We start from the raw sequence: 6,000 nt of genomic DNA, 5'->3' as shown, positions 1-6,000 counted from the left end.
AATAATGTAAACCGTGGTCCCTCCATTCCAATAATGTAAACCGTGGTCCCTCCATTCCAATAATGTAATCCGTGGTCCCTCATTCCAACAACATAAACTGTGGTCCCTCCATTCAAATAATGTAAACCGTGGTCCCTCATTCCAACAACATAAACTGTGGTCCCTCCATTCAAATAATGTAAACCGTGGTCCCTCCATTCTAGTATCATAACCAGTCGTCCCTCCATTCCAATAACGTAATCCGTGGTCCCTCCATTCCAATAATGTAATCCGGGGTCCCTTCAAGCCAATAACATAAACTGTGGTCCCTCCATTCCAATAATGTAAACCGTGGTCCCTCCATTCCAATAATGTAAACTGTGGTCCCTCCATTCCAGTAATGTAAACCGTGGTCCCTCCATTCCAATAATGTAATCCGTGGTCCCTCCATTCCAATAACATAACCCGTGGTCCCTCCATTTCAATAATGTAAACCGTTGTCCCTCCATTCCAATAATGTAATTTGTGGTCCCTGCATTTCAATAATGTAATCCGTGGTCCCTCCATTCCAATAACATAAACTGTGGTCCCTCCATTCCAATAACGTAAACCGTGGTCCCTCCAGTCCTATAACATAACCTGTGGTCCCTCCATTCCAATAACGTAAACCGTGGTCCCTCCATTCCAATAATGTAAACCGTGGTCCCTCCATTCCAATAATGTAGTCCGTGGTCCCTCCATTCCAACAACATAAACTGTGGTCCCTCCATTCAAATAATGTAAACCGTGGTCCCTCCATTCCAGTAACGTAAACCGTGGTCCCTCCATTCCATTAACGTAAACCGTGGTCCCTCCATTCCAATAACGTAAAATGTGGTCCCTCCATTCCAATAATGTAGTCCATGGTCCCTCCATTCCAACAACATAAACTGTGTTCCTTCCATTCCAATAACATAAACTGTGGTCCCTCCATTCCAATAACGTACACTGTGGTCCATCCATTCCAATAACGTAAACCGTGGTCCCTCCATTCCAATAACGTAACCCGTGGTCCCTCCATTCCAATAACGTAAACCGTGGTCCCTCCATTCCAATAACGTAAACCGTGGTCCCTCCATTCCAATAACGTAACCCGTGGTCCCTCCATTCCAGTAACGTAAATCGTGGTCCCTTCATTTCAATAATGTAATCCGTGGTCCCTCCATTCAAATAATGTAAACCGTGGTCCCTCCATTCTAGTAACATAACCAGTGGTCCCTCCATTCCAATAACGTAATCCGTGGTCCCTCCATTCCAATAATGTAATCCGGGGTCCCTTCAAGCCAATAACATAAACTGTGGTCCCTCCATTCCAATAATGTAAACCGTGGTCCCTCCATTCCAGTAATGTAAACCGTGGACCCTCCATTCCAATAATGTAATCCGTGGTCCCTCCATTTCAATAACATAACCCGTGGTCCCTCCATTTCAATAATATAAACCGTGGTCCCTCCATTCCAATAATGTAATCTGTGGTCCCTCCATTTCAATAATGTAATCCGTGGTCCCTCCATTCCATTAACATAAACTGTGGTCCCTCCATTCCAATAACGTAAACCGTGGTCCCTCCAGTCCTATAACATAACCTGTGGTCCCTCCATTCCAATAACGTAAACCGTGGTCCCTCCATTCCAATAATGTAAACCGTGGTCCCTCCATTCCAATAATGTAGTCCGTGGTCCCTCCATTCCAACAACATAAACTGTGGTCCCTCCATTCAAATAATGTAAACCGTGGTCCCTCCATTCCAGTAACGTAAACCGTGGTCCCTCCATTCCATTAACGTAAACCGTGGTCCCTCCATTCCAATAACGTAAAATGTGGTCCCTCCATTCCAATAATGTAGTCCATGGTCCCTCCATTCCAACAACATAAACTGTGTTCCCTCCATTCCAATAACATAAACTGTGGTCCCTCCATTCCAATAACGTACACCGTGGTCCCTCCATTCCAATAACGTAAACCGTGGTCCCTCCATTCCAATAACGTAAACTGTGGTCCCTTCATTTCAATAACGTTAACCGTGGTCCCTCCATTCCATTAACGTAAACCGTGGTCCCTCCATTCCAGTTAAGTAACCCGTGGTCCCTTCATTTCAATAATGTAAACCGTGGTCCCTCCATTCCAATAATGTAATCCGTGGTCCCTCCATTCCAATAACATAAACTGTGGTCCCTCCATTCCAATAATGTAAACCGTGGTCCCTCCATTCCAATAATGTATACCGTGGGCCCTCCATTCCATTAAGGTATACCGTGGTCCCTCCATTCCAATAATGTAATCCGTGGTCCCTCCATTCCAACAACATAAACTGTGGTCCCTCCATTCAAATAATGTAAACCGTGGTCCCTCCATTCCAGTAACGTAAACCGTGGTCCCTCCATTCCATTAACGTAAACCGTGGTCCCTCCATTCCAATAACGTAAAATGTGGTCCCTCCATTCCAATAATGTAGTCCATGGTCCCTCCATTCCAACAACATAAACTGTGTTCCTTCCATTCCAATAACATAAACTGTGGTCCCTCCATTCCAATAACGTACACTGTGGTCCATCCATTCCAATAACGTAAACCGTGGTCCCTCCATTCCAATAACGTAACCCGTGGTCCCTCCATTCCAATAACGTAAACCGTGGTCCCTCCATTCCAATAACGTAAACCGTGGTCCCTCCATTCCAATAACGTAACCCGTGGTCCCTCCATTCCAGTAACGTAAATCGTGGTCCCTTCATTTCAATAATGTAATCCGTGGTCCCTCCATTCAAATAATGTAAACCGTGGTCCCTCCATTCTAGTAACATAACCAGTGGTCCCTCCATTCCAATAACGTAATCCGTGGTCCCTCCATTCCAATAATGTAATCCGGGGTCCCTTCAAGCCAATAACATAAACTGTGGTCCCTCCATTCCAATAATGTAAACCGTGGTCCCTCCATTCCAGTAATGTAAACCGTGGACCCTCCATTCCAATAATGTAATCCGTGGTCCCTCCATTTCAATAACATAACCCGTGGTCCCTCCATTTCAATAATATAAACCGTGGTCCCTCCATTCCAATAATGTAATCTGTGGTCCCTCCATTTCAATAATGTAATCCGTGGTCCCTCCATTCCATTAACATAAACTGTGGTCCCTCCATTCCAATAACGTAAACCGTGGTCCCTCCAGTCCTATAACATAACCTGTGGTCCCTCCATTCCAATAACGTAAACCGTGGTCCCTCCATTCCAATAATGTAAACCGTGGTCCCTCCATTCCAATAATGTAGTCCGTGGTCCCTCCATTCCAACAACATAAACTGTGGTCCCTCCATTCAAATAATGTAAACCGTGGTCCCTCCATTCCAGTAACGTAAACCGTGGTCCCTCCATTCCATTAACGTAAACCGTGGTCCCTCCATTCCAATAACGTAAAATGTGGTCCCTCCATTCCAATAATGTAGTCCATGGTCCCTCCATTCCAACAACATAAACTGTGTTCCCTCCATTCCAATAACATAAACTGTGGTCCCTCCATTCCAATAACGTACACCGTGGTCCCTCCATTCCAATAACGTAAACCGTGGTCCCTCCATTCCAATAACGTAAACTGTGGTCCCTTCATTTCAATAACGTTAACCGTGGTCCCTCCATTCCATTAACGTAAACCGTGGTCCCTCCATTCCAGTTAAGTAACCCGTGGTCCCTTCATTTCAATAATGTAAACCGTGGTCCCTCCATTCCAATAATGTAATCCGTGGTCCCTCCATTCCAATAACATAAACTGTGGTCCCTCCATTCCAATAATGTAAACCGTGGTCCCTCCATTCCAATAATGTATACCGTGGGCCCTCCATTCCATTAAGGTATACCGTGGTCCCTCCATTCCAATAATGTAATCCGTGGTCCCTCCATTCCAATAACATAAACTGTGGTCCCTCCATTCCAATAATGTAAACCTTGGTCCCTCCATTCCAATAACGTAAACTGTGGTCCTTCCATTCCAATAACATAAACCGTGGTCCCTCCATTCCAATAACGTAGACTGTGGTCCCTCCATTCCAATAACATAACCCGTGATCCCTCCATTCCAATAACATAAACCGTGGTCCCTCCATTCCAATAATGTAATCCGTGGTCCCTCCATTCCAATAGCATAAACTGTGGTCCCTCCATTCCAATAACGTAAACCGTGGTCCCTCCATTCTAATAACGTAAACCGTGGTCCCTCCATTCCAATAATGTAAACCGTGGTCCCTCCATTCCAATAATGTAGTCCGTGGTCCCTCCATACCAACCACATAAACTGTGGTCCTTCCATTCCAATAACATAAACTGTGGTCCCTCCATTCTAATAACGTAACCCGTGGTCCCTCCATTCTAATAACGTAAACCGTGGTCCCTCCATTCCAATAACATAACCCGTGGTCCCTCCATTCTAATAACGTAAACCGTGGTCCCTCCATTCCAATAATGTAAACCGTGGTCCCTCCATTCCAATAATGTAAACTGTGGTCCCTCCATTCCAATAATGTAGTCCGTGGTCCCTCCATTCCAACCACATAAACTGTGATCCCTCCATTCCAATAATGTAAACCGTGGTCCCTCCATTCAAATAATGTAACCCGTGGTCCCTCCATTCTAATAACGTAAACCGTGGTCACTCCATTCCAATAATGTAAACCGTGGTCCCTCCATTCCAATAACGTATACCGTTGTCCCTCCATTCCAATAATGTAATCTGTGGTCCCTCCATTCCAGTAACATAAACTGTGGTCCCTCCATTCCAATAATGTAATCCGTGGTCCCTCCATTCCAATAACATAAACTGTTGTCCCTCCATTCCAGTAATGTAAACCGTGGTCCCTCCATTCCTATAATGTAAACCGTGGTCCCTCCATTCCAATAATGTAATCCGTAGTCCCTCCATTCTAATAATAAAGTCTGTGGTCCCTCCATACCAACAACATAAACTGTGGTCCTTCCATTCCAATAACATAAACCGTGGTCCCTCCATTCCAATAACGTAACCCGTGGTCCCTCCATTCCAATAACATAACCCGTGGTCCCTTCACTCCAATAACATAACCCGTGGTCCCTCCATTCTAATAACGTAAACCGTGGTCCCTCCATTCCAATAATGTAAACCGTGGTACCTCCATTCCAATAATGTAAACTGTGGTCCCTCCATTCCAATAATGTAGTCCGTGGTCCCTCCATTCCAACCACATAAACTGTGGTCCCTCCATTCAAATAATGTAATCCGTGGTCCCTCCATTCCAATAACATAACCCGTGGTCCCTCCATTCTAATAACGTAATCCATGGTCCCTCCATTCCAATAACGTAAACCATGGTCCCTCCATTCCAATAATGTAAACCATGGTCCCTCCAATCCAAACAAGTCTTCTCTGGTAAAACATCTGTTTGGTATACTTTAAAGCAACTCACAGCGTTATACTTAGTGTCTTCCTCCAAGAGGGTATTGTTGGTGAAAGTGGCAATATGCAGAGAAAGGATCCTCTCAGTAGTGTTTCCCAAGGTCTGTATTTTTCCTACAATAAACAGAACATGTTTCTATGGTGATGGTATAGGCAGAAAGCTTAAGCATTGCATTAGGTACATGGAGCTTCAGATCAGCTCTAGCTTTCAGATGGAAACATTTTGATAGATTGTGAAAAATTGCCATGTAAATGACTAAGTTTAGCTCTGGATTAGTTAATTCACTGATCCATATATGTTTGAAGAAATGTGTGGCAGTGCAGGTTTTCCCGACCGGACTCCTGACAGACACACACACAAACAGAAATGCAACACCTCCTCATCAGATTCCTCACTACGGCTGTAGGAGAGAGGGGTAGAGAATGAGCGAGTGAGCGAGAGAAAGAGAGTGAGAGAGAAAGAGAGAATGTGCCTGAGGGAGAGAAAGACAATAGAGAGATGGAAAGAGAAAGTGAGAGTGGGCGAGAGAAAGAGAAAGAGAGAGAGATAGAGAGAAAGATATAT

The sequence above is a fragment of the Salmo trutta genome, chromosome 27, assembly GCF_901001165.1.
Source record: "Salmo trutta chromosome 27, fSalTru1.1, whole genome shotgun sequence".
Lineage (NCBI taxonomy): Eukaryota > Metazoa > Chordata > Actinopteri > Salmoniformes > Salmonidae > Salmo > Salmo trutta.
Note: the sequence above shows the minus strand (reverse complement) of the source record.